A 19,117-nucleotide genomic window follows, 5' to 3' on the forward strand; every position below is an offset into this window, starting at 1 on the left:
TCTCTTCTCTTCTCTTCTCTTCTCTTCTCTTCTCTTCTCTTCTCTTCTCTTCTCTTCTCTTCTCTTCTCTTCTCTTCTCTTCTCTTCTCTTCTCTTCTCTTCTCTTCTCTTCTCTTCTCTTCTCTTCTCTTCTCTTCTCTTCTCTTCTCTTCTCTTTCTCTTCTCTTCTCTTCTCTTCTCTTCTCTTCTCTTCTCTTCTCTTCTCTTCTCTTCTCTTCTTCTCTCAGGATTCAGCTTCATTGATGCCTAAATATTATGGAGACTGAACTGGAGGCTAATATATGTGATGAGGGACTAACTTATATAATGATTTAAGATTTGCAGAGCTCTTAACACTGGAAGGTAGGTGCTATTGTATTGGTATACTTATTTTTGAGGTAATGAAACTGAGGCTGAGAAAGGCAAAATGATTTTGCCCTAGTAAAATCTGAGGTGGGATTTGACCGTCCAGTTCACCAAGTCCAGTGCTCTGCCTGCTGTGGTGTTATCAAACTCAAATAGAAACTGAACCACCAAACTATAAATAAGATCCTTGCTATCACAAATTGACTGAGAAAACAACACTATTTAAATTTTATTGTATTTTTATTTCTTTTGTTAAATGTTTCAATTTCATTTTAAACTGATTCCAGAAGCCTTATTTTTTTAAAATGGCTTTATTTTAAATATTTGTTTTGGAGTAAATTTTTAATGTTATTATCTTTGAAAAATGTCTCTAGCCTTCTTGGAGAATGATGTTTTGTTTTGAAGCTCCTGTTATGAGCACTGTAGTGTAGCCCTTGTTGGGTGACCTTTGAAATTTGATTTCTGTTTTTACTTGTTTTATGTATATACTGCCCTTTAATTCACTTAACTTGGTAGCATCTATAAAATACCACTACCACCAAAACAAACATACATAGCTTATTGAAATCATGGCTGCCTATCTGAGTATGGATAAGTGTATTCTTCCTCTTCTGAATTCCTAGAGATCTCTAATGTATTGTCTTATATGATAGCTATTGGTATATTATATATAACTAGTAACTGTAATGGCTATAGTTCATATACCATATACAGTTATCCTATAATTATATTTTTAGACAGTTTTATGTAATTATATATAGATTTATAGCTATCTGTACATAGAGGTAGTTTTGGTTCTTCCTACTTATTGGATGTTTTTCTGATTTTGCTTACTTTGTATCATATCATTTTATGTAAATTTTCATACAGATGTTAATTAGAAAGAAATTGACTCTTGTGGTATAGAGGAATTGTTTTTATATGAAAAGAAAAATGATTTAAAGGTAAAAAACCCAGGAAAAAGATACATAAATGCTTCTCTGGATGGAGAATTGTAAAGAGTAGAACAACATGGGGGTTGTTCCTTGTATTTGTCTTACTTGAATAGATCTGGGATGTCCTTGTTGTGGGTTTTACCCATTTGTGTAGCTGGCACTTTATCCTTACCTTCTTACCCTGTGCCCTTCTCTAGTATATCCATAAAGTCTCCTCAGAAGATTTATCCAGTGAATTAGATGGCTTCTACTTGATCACTTTATGTTGCAGGAATTTTAGTACAGCACATGGACCATCCATTTGTTATCCTAGTGGAATAATATCCCAGATACAGTTTTTCTGGGGGAAAAGGGGAGACTGTTTTCTCCTTATTTTGCACAGGAGGGAAATGCACTGGTTACAGGCTCAGTCCCAAAGCTTTGATATTCCATTTCTAAACTGAGCTGATCGATTCCTTAGGCAGTCTGATGACCTTCCTGCTTTCAGAACCTCCCTATTGGTGCTCACCTTAGTGTATACACTGAATCAGCTTAGCCTACTGCAGTTCAAGAGATGCAAATGCCTCAGCTTCCCCAATACCCATGACTATACTTGTATACCCAGATCTCTTTCATCTTTAGATCCTTACTATATATCCTATCGATCTCCTTAGATGTTTTATTAGGCCTCATTCCTTATTCTTTTTAACCTGTCAGCTGCATGACACTGTTGTTCACCACGTCTTCCTGTATTATCTCCTCTAGATTTTTGTGACACTGCTTACTCCTAGATTCTTCTCCTTGTCTGACTACTACTGCTGCTCTTTCCCCCTTGCTGGATAACCATGTCTTCCTGTATTATCTCCTCTAGATTTTTGTGACACTGCTTACTCCTAGATTCTTCTCCTTGTCTGACTACTACTGCTGCTCTTTCCCCCTTGCTGGATAACCATGTCTTCCTGTATTATCTCCTCTAGATTTTTGTGACACTGCTTACTCCTAGATTCTTCTCCTTGTCTGACTCCTACTGCTGCTCTTTCCCCCTTGCTGGATCATTTTCCCTGTTATACCCATTAGCTATGGTTTTTACCATAAGGTTCCTTCCTAGACCCTCCTCTCTTCTCCCATCACACATTCTTACTTGGTGACCTCATTATCTCCCAAAGTTCAGTTGTCCTTTCTATGGAAATGAATCAGATCTATTTATCTAGATTCAGTCTTTCCTGAATTTCAGTTCCATTTTACCCACTGCCTATTGGCTATTTCTAATTGGATGTTCCTGGAGACGTCTGAAACTCCACAAGTCGAAAGCAGGACTTATCTTTATTCCGTAGCCTGTCCCTATTACTATCAATGGTACCATCATCCTTTCAATCCTGTTTATCATATTGGATTTTCTCTTCTCCCTATTTATGTTCATGAATTGTAACATTTCTTGTTTAGGTCTGCTGTCCATTTGTATAAATCACCCTCCTACCCTACTTTAGACCCTCTTCATCTTTTACCTAGACTTTTTTATAGAAATAATGCAGTCTCTTATGTGACCTTCCTTCTTCTAGGCTCTCCCTGCAGAAGTGATTTTCTTAAAGTATAGGTCTTATCATTTCACTCCTTCTAGTCAGTAAACTCAAGTGGCTTCTCTTACCTTTAGTATCAAGTATGAACTTCTCTGTTTAACATTTAAAGCTCTTTATCATCTGATCCTTCACTCTAAAGTCAAGCCATATTGGCAGCCTGCTTGGTCTTCTCTCACACATGCCCCTGTGTGTATCCCATCTATGCCTTAACATTATCTGCTCCTTATTTTTGAAATGTTCTTTCTTTACTTTCCCTTTTTGGAATCCCTGATTTCCTTCAGGATTCAGCTCAAGTTCTGAAGTGTTTCCAGGCTACTTTCTTCTTCTTCCCCCTCGCCTCTCCTTTCAAGCTCCTAGAGCCTTTCCTTCTAGAGTTACTTTTAATCTGCTTAGTGTATATATCTATATATATAATATCTCCCCATTAGACTTTAATCTTGAAGGCAGGGACTACTTTGATTTTGCTTGGCTTGTAACATAAGTGCCTGGCACATAGTAGATACTAAATAAATCTTTGTTGACCAGTTGTTCTTTAGTCTTCTTGGGTGACTAGCCCCTACTTTCTGATGTCATATATTTTGTGAATGATATCCCTCATGTTACTTCTTCCATATAGGTCATTATTTTAAATATTCTCCATCCTATATTCAACCACCATGTCTTTCTCCATTGCTTTTCATATCACCCTTAACTTTGATTCTAAAGGGACTATAATCTTTTAAGATTTGTACCATATAGCAACACTAGCAGAATATTTGAATTGAAAAGATGAGCTTTAATGTTGACAATTCATTATCATTTAAAACACTATAATTTCCCAAATGTAATCCAATTCAGCCGGTTATTTCCCACTATTTTAATTAATTGTCATTCTGTGGTTTCTATATGTGTACTATATATAGTATGTGTGACAAAATAGTGTGTGTGTATATATCTACACATATATACATACATATGCATTCTTAATAGACTGACCTTCCAAGTACATGTCATAGTTTGAACATTTTTCGTTTATTTAGTTATTTCTGTAAATAATGTTAGGTCAATTCTTTTTTTAGTTATTATGGTGTAGTTATCAAATTCTCCTGTTTGATTGATAAATCATATTAACTACAAGGAAGCATCTGGAAAAACACTAAAGAGAATCCCTTTTTCCTTCATAGGACATCTTCCTTGATAGTTATGAGAGCCTTTGTCAAGGATTACTTCCATTGATGTTAACAGTAAATCTCATCAAGCTTTCTGTAGACTTGTTTTTAACCTTCTGTTTTATAAGGTAGTACTTCTTTTAGTCTTACATCTCTGGGTGTTTTGGTGGGTTTTTTTTAATATACAAATGGGGTTGTATTGTAAGTTGGTGTTGCTCTTGACAACCATCTCTACACTTGACAACAAGATAACACGCTTGCTAACTGTAGAGGTTTTTTAGATCTTTTAGCCTCCTCATTATCCTGATGGTTTTATATCTGTTAAACATTTGCAGGAAACAGTTATACTCTTATCATTTTCTGTTCCTCACTTTAGATAAGTCAGGTTAAAATTGTCTTTTTCTCATTGTTATCTTCTGATTTGTTGCTAATTTTGACCTTTACTCAGTTTGTATCTTTTATAATTCCCACTAGTCACTTCCTGTCTGTAGCCAGTTTAATTTTTTGGGATCACAGAATCACAGAGTGGGATATCTGAACAAGAATCCTCTCTACAAACATAGTTGAGTTATCCAGTCTTTGATCACTTAAATTTGAATTGTATTTTCCAATTTTCTTTTCCCATCTTTCCTCGTGACTACCTTGAGTCACAGAGCAGCAAAACATATGGACTGTTTGGGGGGTCCTTTCAAGTTGTTGATAGGATTTGCCTTCTTCTTCCTTTGCAGATACTAAAAAGTGGTTATTTTCATGATACTGTTGAACTCATTAAGAACTCTGTGATAATAATGATAAACTATCCCTTGAAAAATGATGTTACCTACAGATGCAAGATGAAAGAAGTTAAATCTAATTCCTTTGTTTGTATATCCAAGGTGAACCTATGAATATCTTCCATTAAGCCTATAGTTTTTCTTTGTTTTTTGGTTTCATTTATTTCAAGAATGTCAGTAGTGATATGGTTGATTTATTGGAAATCAATAACAAATCTTTTTGCTAAGTTAATAAATTATTTTAAAATGGTTAATTCTTAGAATTCCATACTCCCTTTCCTTTCACTCCTTGATTGTTATTTCAGAAGTGGAAGGTTTCATGACATTGAAGGCCTCAAATTCTTTAATTTATTTGTTTGTTTAATTTTCACAGCCAAGAATTCATCCAGTGGTCAATTCATTTCAATCACCATTTCTATATTTCCTGGAGTAGACAAATGAAAATTAAATAGTCTGCTCTCAAAGAGCTTACTTCCTCTATACTTACACATAGATAGTAAATATAAGGTAGATTTTTTTAAAATAAGGTAAAGTGGGCAGGGTATACTGGTAAAATACCTAACAACTGGTGCTGCTAGGAGGTGTCTTGTAGGGAATATCACTTAGGATGATGAAATCTTAAATTTAATTATAAAAGAACTTAGACACGAGTGCCCCCCTCATTTTAAATATGAGGAAACTGAAGCATAGAGTTAAAATGATTTTTCTCAGCATTTGAATTTGAACTCAGAACTTCTTTGTGTCAATTCCAGCGCTGTGCCCCCTGTACCAAAGGTATCCAATTCAGAGCCCAAAATAGCCCCACATTTGGCTCACAGAACCAGATTGAAATGTAATTGTGAAATATTTAATAAAATAAACAAAATTACAATAAAAACAAATAATCTGAATAATGTGGTTTTCTAAGTCAGTATGTGCCCTTGTATGGGCATGTATGTATTAGGGATCCTGATATATGGTTTAGTAGTTCTAGTTACCTTTTGAATTTGATACCATTTTCTCACCATAACATTGCCTTATTAAGAAAGTAATTGGAAATCTATAGAACAGAATGACTTTATAATTAAGTAGAGAAGTAAAATTCTAAAAATTTGAAGCTATAATGGGATAGAGAAAGACTTTCCCTCATTCCATTTTCAGTTTTGTTTTTGGAGAAGAGAATTTTGCTACAGTACAAATACATATAAAACTTATTTTTTAAATGAATGAACAAACCTTTAATAAGTGCTTATTTTGTGTTAAGGATTTTGCTAAGCATTAGGGATCAAATACAAAAATGAGCCAGCCCTTGAGGATCTTCCATTTTAATGTGTTAGAGACACTGCTCTAATAAGATTATATACCCAAGCCACAGTATGAAGTTTTATGGTGAATAAAAAGGTGAGTAAAACAAGATCTGGGCTTTTAGAACTTAGAGTCTAGTAGAGGTAAATTAGTACCAGATTGTGAAGGGGATTGAATTTTGCTCAGCAGCTCATAAAGAGCTTTTGCAGGGTTTGGGGCAAAGCAGTGACATGATTAAAACAGAAAAGTTTTTTCTGCCTAAACAGAAAAGATAAATCTAGCAAGGGGACCTGGAGTGAGAGGAGAGGGAGTGGAGATGGAAAGATGACAGTGTAGGCTGTTTACTTTGTCTATTGATATCTGACATTTACCTAGTACTTTGAAATTTTCAAAGAGTTTTATATATCTTCTTTTGCCATAGTCAGCAGGAATAAAGAAGAGATGGATAGGAGAAAGATTTAATTTAAACCATTTTAGTAAGTGCTTATAGTGTGCAAGTCACTGCTTTGTTAATATCTTTCTTTGAGGGTTCCCACTAAAGACAGAATTTCCATTTGGATGGAATGTGAATTTAACAGTTTTTATAAAGGAAATCTTGTAAGCTTGGTTTTAGGTGAATCTATAAGGGTGGATCTCAACTGAACACTGTGAAGTGGTGGGTGGGAAGTAAAACTTCTTTATCCCTGTTCCCCTTGCTTCTCCATGAATAAAAATTTTCCATGATGATTTTTGTGCAGAATAACAGAATGAAATAAGAACTCCATAAGAAATTCAACTCTTCAACTTTTATCAATAATCTTTGAATTATCCACCATTCTTTTACCTACCTCTTAGTTTCATAACTATATATTTCTCAGTTTGAGTTCTGTACAGATCAATGTCTTTCTCTGCTATCCTTTCCTTTCTCTTCTCTCTCTTCTCCTCTCTCCTCCTCTCTTCTCTCTTCTCTCTTCTCTCTTCTCCTCTCTCTTCTCTTCTCTTCTCTTCTCTTCTCTTCTCTTCTCTTCTCTTCTCTTCTCTTCTCTTCTCTTCTCTTCTCTTCTCTTCTCTTCTCTTCTCTTCTCTTCTCTTCTCTTCTCTTCTCTTCTCTTCTCTTCTCTTCTCTTCTCTTCTCTTCTCTTCTCTTCTCTTCTCTTCTCTTCTCTTCTCTTCTCTTCTCTTCTCTTCTCTTCTCTTCTCTTCTTCTCTCAGGATTCAGCTTCATTGATGCCTAAATATTATGGAGACTGAACTGGAGGCTAATATATGTGATGAGGGACTAACTTATATAATGATTTAAGATTTGCAGAGCTCTTAACACTGGAAGGTAGGTGCTATTGTATTGGTATACTTATTTTTGAGGTAATGAAACTGAGGCTGAGAAAGGCAAAATGATTTTGCCCTAGTAAAATCTGAGGTGGGATTTGACCGTCCAGTTCACCAAGTCCAGTGCTCTGCCTGCTGTGGTGTTATCAAACTCAAATAGAAACTGAACCACCAAACTATAAATAAGATCCTTGCTATCACAAATTGACTGAGAAAACAACACTATTTAAATTTTATTGTATTTTTATTTCTTTTGTTAAATGTTTCAATTTCATTTTAAACTGATTCCAGAAGCCTTATTTTTTTAAAAAAAGCATTTTATAAATGATAAAGCCCTATATAAATGTAGTTGCTGTCATTTTTAATACTACTACTAATATTATTATTAAGTAATAACTGAATTGTCCATGTAGCTTGTTTTAGTCATACCTTGTGCAAGTATAGAATTTACTCTCAAAATCAAGTAAAACTACAAAATGGAAGTGGCAAATTTTTAATGACCCATAATTGTTGTGCTGCAGACTGGTAATTAGGTACTAGTGGTAAGCATTTCCCATTAATGACTGTAATTTGTTTTATTTTAGAGTAACCAATAGTTTTTTCCCCCTCTTCTCATTTTGTTAATTCTTCAATATCAATAATCAGTGCCAGTGTCTGGTCCATAATTTTCCCTCATTACTCACACATATATTTATTTCCTGATAACTTGAACTCTTAGAAGTTAAAGATCTGAGATATAGCTTTTATCTGGAATTTTCTATCTTCTTTTCCCCCATTCCCTCTCAATCTGATGAAGTCCTTGAATTGCTTATCTAGTTATGGTATTCTGGGTGCCTGAGTATTGAGGATTTAGTGCTTGTTACTGAAAATGTATGGAGAGCATGCCTGAGGGAGAGACTGAATAACAAAAGAGGAGGAACTTGAATTGGAAGGTGGGGATGGCACTTGTGGAGGCACTGGGTAGTGAGGATCCATAGGAGTATAGGAATATGGTATGGTTTGTTCTGAAAACAAATTGTTTGAAGTCTAATGAGAACAGTGACAAACAAAACTCCACATCAGTGTGTTTTGCTGTTGACAGTTTATTTTTATGTGAATCTATGATTTTGCTGATTTAGACACCAGGGTAGACTTGCAGCTGTTCCGAGCCATAGATGGTCCTAGAGAGCCGTTTGAAGCACTGGAGTATAACAAGTGCATGGGACATCAACTCAGGACTTTCTGACAGAGGCTTGTTCTCTTTCTTTCCATTGAATGACACTATCTTTCTGAGGATACATCTTTATATTTCTGTATCTCTCTACAATCTATATTTATGCTAATGTAAGTTATTAAAGCTTAAAATGTCACTAAGGATTTTGAGGACATTTATTTAATGTTATGGTTGATGAATTTTTAACTAAGTTATTTCTGTTGATTAATTTCTTGGCTATTTTTTCTGCTTGTTTAATGTTTAGTTTATTTTTGTTCTGAATAAATATCAAGCTTATTGGTAATCAGAATTTTTAAGTGAATACAATGTTCACTTTTCCCAAGTTTGCCTCCATATAGCCAAATAGAATCTCATTTCTATCAGCACTATGCCTTTATTCTCTGTTTTGGAAATGTTGTAAAGTTATAAGAAAGCAAGTTGTAATTTCCCCCCTCATTATTTAGATGCCATTGGTGTAAATTAGAAACCATATCCTTGACAAGAAAGAATTCCTTGTTGTTAGCACCAAAATTGAAAGCCTAGATATTTAAAATCATGGTTAAAATGGGGTTAACTGACCAAGAGTAAACAGGATCCAGCTTTTAACCTGCATTAACTGGACAAATTTTACAGTCTCCAGGTGTCTGAGGTTTATTAGAAACTTAATCTGCCTTTCCTTGGAAAGCTTATTGTTTTGCTAATTGCTCATTTGTTCTATAATTCCTATTCTTTGGTTCTAAAATTCATGCATACATAGCAATATAGATAACAAGTGTTATTTATAGTCCAGTCCTACATTTTGGAAATAAAATGAAATATGCAGATAGTCAAATTTTCTAGTACCTGCTGGCCCAACACTGAGTGTAGTAGATGTCCAAAACAAATAATAGTATCATAGCAAGTTAGGGACCTTAGCTCCTGACTGAATCCTTCATTTCAAAGTTGAGAAAACTGAGGCCCAAGTATATTATAAGTGAGCTATCCATCTCTAACTTGTCTATAGAAATAGACAAGTTGAAGTCACCTATTTTTTAGTCCCCCAGGTTCATAACTCTAGCATTACTTTTGACTTCTCATTCTTCTTTATTCACCTGCATAGTTGCTTTCCAAATCTTGCCATTTCTACCTTTATAACATATCCTCACTTCTCATGCTACCACTAATTAAGTTAGGTACTTCATCACCTCTTGCATAAATTGCAGTGGTCCCCAATTAGTCTTCTAGTCAAGTCTCTTCTTATTCCAGTTCATGCTCCTCCAAGTAGCTGAAGTGATTTTTCTTAAAGATATTACCATGTCACTCCTCTAGTCAATCAGTTCTAGTTCTTTATTCCCTCCATATTAGCTTTTAAAGGCCTTCATTCACATCCTGCTCCCATAACTTGATCTGATTATACATTCTCTTTGTACCTTACAGTCCAAATAAATAAACTGCCTTTACTCTGTTGTTTTCAACACTCACCTGAAGCACCACTATTTTACATGAAACATTTTGTGATTCTTTGAGTGCTATTACTCTACCCCTCTAAATACTTTGTGGATTTTTTTCCTTCATATTTTCAATATCTTTTAAATCTATAACCATCTATCTATGTATCTACTTATTTACTCAGAATTCACTTATATATGTATATTGTTGTTCCCATCTAGAATAAAATTTTACATTTAAGGGAAGTACATTTGCTAAATAATAACATGGAAAGGATATTCTGTGAGACTTTAGCATTGGCTGAGATAGACAATTCTTCTAGTCTGGAAAGTGTGTTGATTCACAGAGCAGTCGTCTTAGAACCTCTAGCTATTTGTGAGCAGGGTTTTGTTTTGTTTTTTTTATATATATATTCCTTAGATGATTGTGAAGCTATGTCAGTGGCTCAAGCCTTAATCCTCTGGACTAATGAGGTCTTCAGAACAGTTTCATTGTTCTTCCCCTCAGGAGGGACAATTTGATCTTCTGTCTTTGTGTTATCCTCAGTACATAGGCCTGATATATTTTAAGCACTTAATAAATGCTAGTTGATTGATTGTCCATAATGACAGGTTATAACTATCAGAGAGGATTTAAATCCTGAGCCAGTGCCTCTTCCATTGTACCATACTGTCAAAGGGAAACAGAAACCGAGGGACACATAAATATGAAAAATCAATAAGTCTGGTTACATGCCCAATTCATTGATCTCTTCTTCTCTATTTTATTCTTGTAACTATTTAGAGATATAAAATTTACCCTAAAAACTGTGTTGGTTGTATCCCAAAGGTTTTGGTATGTTGTCTTATTATGGTTATTCTCTTGGATAAAATTATTGTTTCTATGATTTGTTGTTTAATCCACTCATTCTTTAGAATGAGGTTTATTTATTTCCAATTGGTTTTTAATCTATCTTTCCCTGCACCTTTATTGAATGTAATTTTTATTGCATCGTGATCTGAAAAGGAAGCATTTACTATTTCTGCCTTTCTGCATTTGTTTGTGGGGTTTTTATGCCCTAATACATGATCAGTTTTTGTAGAGATGTCATGTACTGCTGAGGAACAAGAAACTAGGGAGGTTAATAGAATCTTAGAAAACTTAGATTCTATTAACCTCCCTAGTTTCTTGTTTACTTTATGGTTAGATTTATCTAATTCTGAGAGGGGGAGCTTGAGGTTCCCCTACTAATATAATTTTGCTTTCTATTTTTTCCTATAATTAGCTTAATATCTTCTCTAAGAATCTGGATGCTCTTCTTGGTGTAGTACCACTTCATTGTCTATGGTACCTTTTAGTAAGATCTTTCCTTTCTTATTTCTTTTAATTAGATCTATTTTTGCTTTTGCTTTATCTGTGATCAGAATTGCTACCCCTGCTTTTTTTTTTTTTTTTCCTTCAACTGAAACATAATAAATTCTGCTCTTAGCCTTTTACCCTTATTCCATATGTATCTCTCTGTTTCAAATGTGTTTCTTGGAAACATATTGTAGAATTCTGGTTTTGATCCACTCTGCTATCTGGTTCTGTTTTATGGGAGAGTTCATCCCATTGATATTCACAGTTATGATTACCAATTATGTATTTTCCTCCATCCTATTTTCTCCTTTCTATATACTTTGTTCACTTTTTCTACTTTATCACATTCCTACTTGGTAGAGTATTTTGGTCCTTTGCTGCCCTCAGCCTGCTCTCTCTTCTCTTACCCCTTTTTCCTAGTGTTTCTGCCCTCCCTTTTCTTTCCCCTTTCTCCTCCTCCTTACAGAGCAATATAAATTTCTATACCCAGCTAAGTGAATGTGTTATTCCCTGAAACTGATGAGATTAAGCTTCAGAGCTTATCCCCCTCCATTCTTTCCCTCTGTTGTAATAGATCTTTTGTCCCATTTTCACCTCCCCTTTCCTCTTCTCCTAGTGGTCCTTTTTCCACTCTTTAATGCCTTTTTCTTTGATTTTATAACATTAGTTGGTTTATATCCACACCCTCTATGTATACCTCCCCTCCCCCCACAGCTGCCTTAGTAAAAAAGATGCAGTTCTCAAGAGTTACAAGTTATCATTTTCCCTGTCTGGGGATGTAAACAGTTTAACCTTTAAATATTTTTTTTTTCTTTCCTGTTTACCTATCTATACTCTTGAGTCCTGTGTTTTCAGATCAAATTTTCTGCTTAGTTCTAGTCTCTTCTATAGAAATGATCAAAAGTCTCTTACTTCATTGAAGAAACTCCCCTGAAAGATGCTACTCAATCTTGCTGGGTAGTTGATTCTTGGTCGAAATACCAGGTCCTTTGCTGTCTGGAATATAGTATTCCAGGCCTGCTGATCTTTTATGTAGAAACTGCCAGATCCTGGGTGAGGAATCCTGACTGTGGCTCCTCAATATTCGAATTGTTGTTTTTTGTTTTGTTTTCCTGGCAGCTTGTAGTAGTTTTTCCTTGAAATTACAGTTCTGCATAGGACAGTTTACCTCTCAAACCTGTGGAGGAGGAAGGAATTTGTGACCAAAGAAGAACTAGAGATCATTATTGATCACAAAATAAATAATTTTGATTATATTAAGTTAAAAAGTTTTGTACAAACAAAACTAATGTAGACAAGATTAGAAGGGAAGTAATAAACTGGGAAAACATTTTTACATTCAAAGGTTCTAATAAAGGCCTCATTTCCAAATTATAGAGAATTGACTCAAAATTATAAGAAATCAAGCCATTCTCCAATTGATAAATGGTCAAAGGATATGAACAGACAATTTTCAGATGAAGAAATTGAAACTATTTCTAGTAATATGAAAAGATGCTCCAAATCACTATTGATTAGAGACATTGCAAATTAAGACAGCTGTGATATACCAGTACACATCTCTCAGATTGGCTAAGATGACAGGAAAAGATGGACACTGATGCATTGTTGGTGGAATTGTGAATGAATCTAGCCATTGTGGAGAGCAATCTGGAATTATGCCCAAAAATTTATCAAACTGTGCATACCCTTTGACCCAGTAGTGTTTCTACTGGGATTATATCTCAAAGAGATCCTAGAAAAGGGAAACAGACCCACATGGGCAAAAAGGTTTGTGGCAGCCCTCTTTATAGTGGCTAGAAACTGGAAACTGAGTGGATACCCATCAAGTGGAGAATGGCTGAATAAATTGTGATATATGAATGTTATGGAATGTTATCGTTCTGTAAGAAATGATCAGCAGAATGATTTCAGAGAGGCCTGGAGAGACTTACATGAACTGATGCTGAATGAAGTGAGCAGAACCAGGAGAACATTATACACAGCAACAACAAGACTATACAATGATCATTTCTGATGGATGTAGCTCTCATCAACAATGAGATGGTTCAAACCAGTTCCAGTTGTTTAGTGATGAAGAGAACCGCTACACCCTGAGAGAGAACTGTGGGAAATAAGTGTGGACCACAACATAGCATTTCCACTCTTTTGGTTATTATTTGCTTGCATTTTTGTTTCCTTCTCAGGTTTTTTCTTTCTTTCTAGATCTGATTTTTCTTGTGCAACAAGATAACTATATAACTATGTATACATATATTGAATTCAACATATACTTTAATATATTTAACATGTATTGGACTAGCTGCCATATAGGGGAGGGGATGGGAAGGAGGGAAAAACTTGGAACAGAAGGTTTTGCAAGGGTCAATGTTGAAAAATTACCTATGCACATGTTTTGTAAATAAAAATAAAATAAAAAATAAAGAGATTACAGTTCTGGAGCTTTGCAATAATGTTTTTTTTGGATTTTACTTGTGGTATTTCTTTCTAGAGGTGATGGATTCTTTTAATCATTATTTTGCCCTCTGGTTCTAGTATATCAGGGCAATTTTCCTTGATGATCTCTTAAAGAATGCTATCCAGGTTCTTTTTTTTGATCATGGCTTTCCGGTAAACCAATAATTTAAAAATTGCCTCTCCTGGAATCTATTTTCCAGGTCATCTATTTTTCCAGTGAGATATTTTGCATTTTCTTCCTCTCCCTCCTCCCCCATTCTTTTTAGTTTATTTGACTGATTTGATGCCCCATAGAGTCATTAGTTTCTAATTTTTAAAGTAGAATTTTCTTTAATTAGCTTTTATATCTCTTTTTCATTGGATTAATTCTACTTTTCAAGATGTTGGTTTTCTTGTGTGTGTGTGTGTGTGTGTGTGTGTGTGTGTGTGTGTGTGTGTGTGTGTGTGTGTGTGTAGTGCATTTGGCCAATTGTATTTTTTCAGGAATTGTCTTTGGTCAGTTTTTGTACTTCCTTTTCCAAAATGTTGACTCTCTTTTGCATACCTCATTTCTTTCCCCAGTTTTTCTTCTATCTCTCTTATTTGCCTTTTAAGACCAATTCATATCATCCTTTGACATTTCCCATATGGGCATTTTGTCTTCTAAGTTGGTGTTTTGATCTTCCCTGTAACCATACATAGTTGCTTTCTATCATTAAGGTTCATTTTCTTTCTTTTTTCCTATTTTGTGACTTTTAAGGTTGAGTTCTGCTCCTGGGGTACAAGAAATACTGTCCCAAGCTTCTTATGCTGCTCTGAGCCTTGGCTTTGTGTACATGAGCTCCTTATGTTTGGTGTCTTGCTTACAGCAGTGGGTAGCAATACTCTCTCTAAGCAGTCTCATTTTCCAGGCTTGCAATTTTCTTTCTGTTCTGGGACTGGAGACTGCCCCACTGGTTGCTGAGCTTATGTGTTTATGGCTTTGCCAGATACCATCTGAGGTAGGCTTGAAAACCTTTTTCACCCTATTGAAAATGACTTTTCTTGAAGTCCTTATAATCTATTCTGAGCACTTCCTGTTTCACTCCGCCATTTTGGCTCTGCCCCTGGTACTCCCAAACCAACAGATTTATAGTCATACTTAGACATCCAATAAATTCTACAAATGCAGCCAAATTTATAGAAATAGAGATTTGATAGGCAGGTAGGGAGCATAACATATAGAATTCCAAGACTTATCTCCTATAGCTGAAAGAATTTAATCTGAGGTTGAGGTAATTCTGTTAATACAATCTCTGAATGAAGCACACAGTGGTTTTTTTAGTGTCCAGTGTTACAATTACCCTACTGTCTTTTTATTTGGTCCTTGCTGCTATGACCACATCTTTTAGCTACCCCATGACTTGATTCTTTTGTCCTCTCTCTCTCAGAATCCAGCCTTAACAGATGAGCACCAATAGCTCCTGAGCCTACAACTGTCATTCATTCCCCCAAGTCCATTTCAATCATAACTCCCTACCTATCTACCCAATGTGATATGTACAAGAAACCTTTTAAACCAAATCCACTTGAGTCAGCTGTTTTTGCTCCATGACTTGTACTGGCTATTCAAAAGGCTGTGTTTTCTTAGCCAAAGATTTATATTTTTGTACCTTCTAAAACAGTACATTCTTAAAATATCTCCTTTGAAGTTCTCTGATAACTGTGCCATGTAGTGAAGGCAATCCTGGGTTCTTGAAGACTTTACAGGAAAAGTACATGATGGGATAGGACCTACTAGTTTGGAAGGTTTTGAGTCTAGAAGCTATGGCTTAAGTTCAGAGGGATTGATTCTCATGCTGACACTTTCCCCCCCCTGTCACAGCAACTCAGGAAGACCAACTAATCAAAAAGAAGTGATAATGGATTTCATTGATGTTCCAGAGCACCCGTGCTAACACCATCACAGATTCTTGATGTGGTAATAAAATCTGGTGCTTTCTAGTTCTTTTTAGATTTCATATATCATTTTTATTTTTACAGCAGCCCTATGACAGGATGCAGGTGATATTACACTCATTTCATGGATGATGAAATAACAGTAGAGAGACTAGGTGGAGAAGCATGATGGCTATCTTAAAACGTTTGAAGTGCCCTTCTGTGGAGAAAGATTAGATTTCTTTCTGAGAAATGTGCAGATGCAGACCCAATTAACTGACTTTTGATTTGAATAGGAACATTTAGTTTAGGCATAATACAAAGTACATTAAAAAAAAAAAAAAAAGAGTGATGTATAAGACTTTCAAAGGTAGATAGGGCCTGTTTGTGAAGATCTACCTAACTGGTGGAGGGGAATCTAAGATTTTGATTTCCTACCATCTGGAGTGGGTGAGCACCTCCCCCCCCCTTTTTCTGTGTTTTTGTTGTTTATTAGCCATTTTCATTGTATCTTAAGATTGTTGATTTAAAGCTGGGAAGAGTCTTTGAGGCTTTTGATTCTAATACTCTTTTTTTAGCAGATGAGAAAATAGGAATGTTGAGCAGCTTGTCCAGGGCTACATATGTAAGAAGTATCTGAGACCAGGTTTGTCCTTATTCTGATTCAAAGCTCTGAATTCTTATCCTCTGTACCTATTTATTAACATTTTTGTGTTCGGTCAACTTGAAATTGGGGAAATCCTTACAGGAGTTTTAAGAAATGATGACTATAGTAAGATGGACAGACTTTTTTTTCCCCCTTATAATGAATCAATTAAGTAGATGGCATAATTGTTGTTATGCCCTTTTACAAATGAGGAAATTGTGTTATCTAGATTCTGTAGTTATTTACAATTTAGAGCTGAAAGGGGCTTTCTACATCATCTTGTGCAATTTTATCATTTTACAGGTGAGATAACTTAGGCCTAGAGGAATTTTGATTTGTTGAAGGTTGCACACTCTAAGACTCCAAATATAACTCCTTTCCCTTACTCCATTCTGTGTTTCTATTTGCCAATAGTCATAATAATCGAGAAATATTGAAGCCAGCATTTGAATTTGACTTTTGACTCATAGCCATCTTCTCTCACTACCTGTGCTCTTTTAATTGATTTGTTTTTGTGGGGGCATCTTTTCAATACATTTTTAAAAAACACCCTCCTAATGTTGAATTAATGTGACCATTACTTTAATAGGAAAATGCTTTTAGGAGTTGGTAAAATTCTAATTGATGAATTTATGCTCTTTGTTACCCTTATGTAAATCTTACACACTTGGATAACTTGACTTTAGCAAATGACAGCATCTCAGACTTCTGAGAGCAATATCAATTGGAGAATTAGGCAGGGCATAAATTAATTACTCACCGTAGTTTTCTCAACAGGAAGTGAATTCGGATGACATTGGCCAAATTTCATTTAGAAGGTTCAAGAAATCAGGGGAGAGGAATTTTGGGTTTTTTAAGTGCTTATAAGGCATGAGCCCCCATTAATATATTTTTCTTTATTAAGTGTTAATATCAGCTAGTCAGCCAGACTTATTTAGTTTTATAAATGAGTATTTATTAAGGTAATAAAATAAGGACAGTTTCTGCAGTAAGATCCCTTCAAACAATGATATACCCTCCCACAAATACATACAAATCTAGCAGAAAGTATGATAGCAAATGTGATAAAGATGTAATTCATGACTCATTTTCTCGAAGTTTTTTCTTCCCTCCCTGGAGTCCTTATGAAATTTCCCTTAAGTAAGGTTTCCGCTTTTAGGATGTCTGTGGAAATTCTGAAATCTCCCAAACCTTTCAGAGTTTACCAGGTCATCTTCTCGTTAAGGGGTAGGGCTGAAGGATAGTTTTTTTTTCCTCTTCATCCCCTTTAGAGTTTAGCTGTACTGTTTTCTAGGTTACTCCCTATCCTTGGCTTTCGCTTTTACTCAAGTTCCAAATGATGTGACTGAGTCTGTTCAACAATTTCTCAATACATACCCTTTGTAACTTCATTGCATTTCATCTTTTGGCTTTCACTCATTTCAATGTGATGAAGGATTTTTCTCACTTAGTTTAATTCTTTTTAAAGAATTGAGTGATTCAGTAGAGGTGGTCTTATCTGATAAAAGTATTAGAGTGTAACTAATCTTATTTTCAAGGGGAAAGTGAGGTCACTGAATGGTTCTTCTCTCAACTTTATAAGAATATTTGCAAATGATTGTGAAAAGGAATCTGTCTTAGGAAATTAACCTTTTAAAATTTGACTAATAAGAAAGATTATGACCAAGTATCAAGCAGATAAGGATTTAGATTCTGCTTCTATCACTATTTGTATGTTTCTGGACAGGTCACCCAAAGTCTTTATGCCTAAAATAACTTCTTAGGATTTAATTACTAAGTGGTGGAGGGAGTTCCCTTGAACTGAAATTACAGATTATTAATATACTAATTACAAGAGTTCATTTAATTAGGCACTCTTGTGGTTAGCCTAGAACTAGTTATTTTTATTATTATTTGCAAAGAGCATTTAATTAAAAATTGATAATTGAGTCTTTGCTCATTAATACTGGACTTTCCCTTCTAGTCGTTTAAATTAGCAAAAGTTGTACAGCATGGTAAATGTAGTAAAAATGTTTTGTCACAATTGAAGAATGCTTTGATGCTGACCATTTTTGTTTTCTGGCACAGAGACTGGTTATACTATTTTTGTCAAAAAGTATCTTTAAGCTTGTATTTGTTATGCTGTGCTAATGATTTTACAGAACATTTTATAGGCATTGACTTGGCCTTCTGTTCTGAACAGATGAAAAAATGTAAATATGAAGAGAGATAGCCTAAGTGTGGACAGTAGCAAAGAGGAAAGGAAGCAAATATGATTTTTACTATCTTGAATTATTGGTAGTTTCTAGTTGGGTATCTTAATAGAACTAACTGGGAGTAATATAGTAGAAGGAGCTTTGGATTTTAAAATTAGATCAATAGGGTTTGAGTTTCAGCTCTGCCACTTAATATCTGTCTTATTTTAATATTTATCTTTATTGAAGCTCATTTTCCTCATCTGTAAAAAGGGTTTGCTATTTATGTTAATGACTTCATAGGCTGAGAAAGAAGTGGTATATAAAGATAAGCTGCTACTTTTATATTAACAATAATCTTAATAACAATGATAATGTCTTTGTAGTATAGTGGATAGACAGCAGTCCTTCAAGCGAAGAAGATCTGGGTTTAAATTCTGTCTCTGATATATGCTTTGTGATCCTGGGTAAGGCACTTATCTCAGTAAGAACCTCAGGCAACTTTGTAAGACTATATTACACAGAAGGTACTGACTTGAATTGGTAGAGGAAATGGCTTTTTTTGGGAATTCTATCATTGATTCTCAAATTTTTGTTGTCCGGATACCTCCAGATTCCCCCAAATTATTGAAGACTTCAT

General features: G+C 34.9%; 1 protein-coding gene across 3 annotated transcripts in view; it reads left to right on the forward strand.

Moving 5' to 3' along the window:
- RRBP1 (ribosome binding protein 1) overlaps positions 1-19,117 on the forward strand; it is a 126,056-nt gene that overhangs the window by 41,632 nt on the left and 65,307 nt on the right. The gene's annotated exons all lie outside the window — the stretch shown is intronic.

This window comes from Sminthopsis crassicaudata, chromosome 2, assembly GCF_048593235.1.
Source record: "Sminthopsis crassicaudata isolate SCR6 chromosome 2, ASM4859323v1, whole genome shotgun sequence".
NCBI lineage: Eukaryota > Metazoa > Chordata > Mammalia > Dasyuromorphia > Dasyuridae > Sminthopsis > Sminthopsis crassicaudata.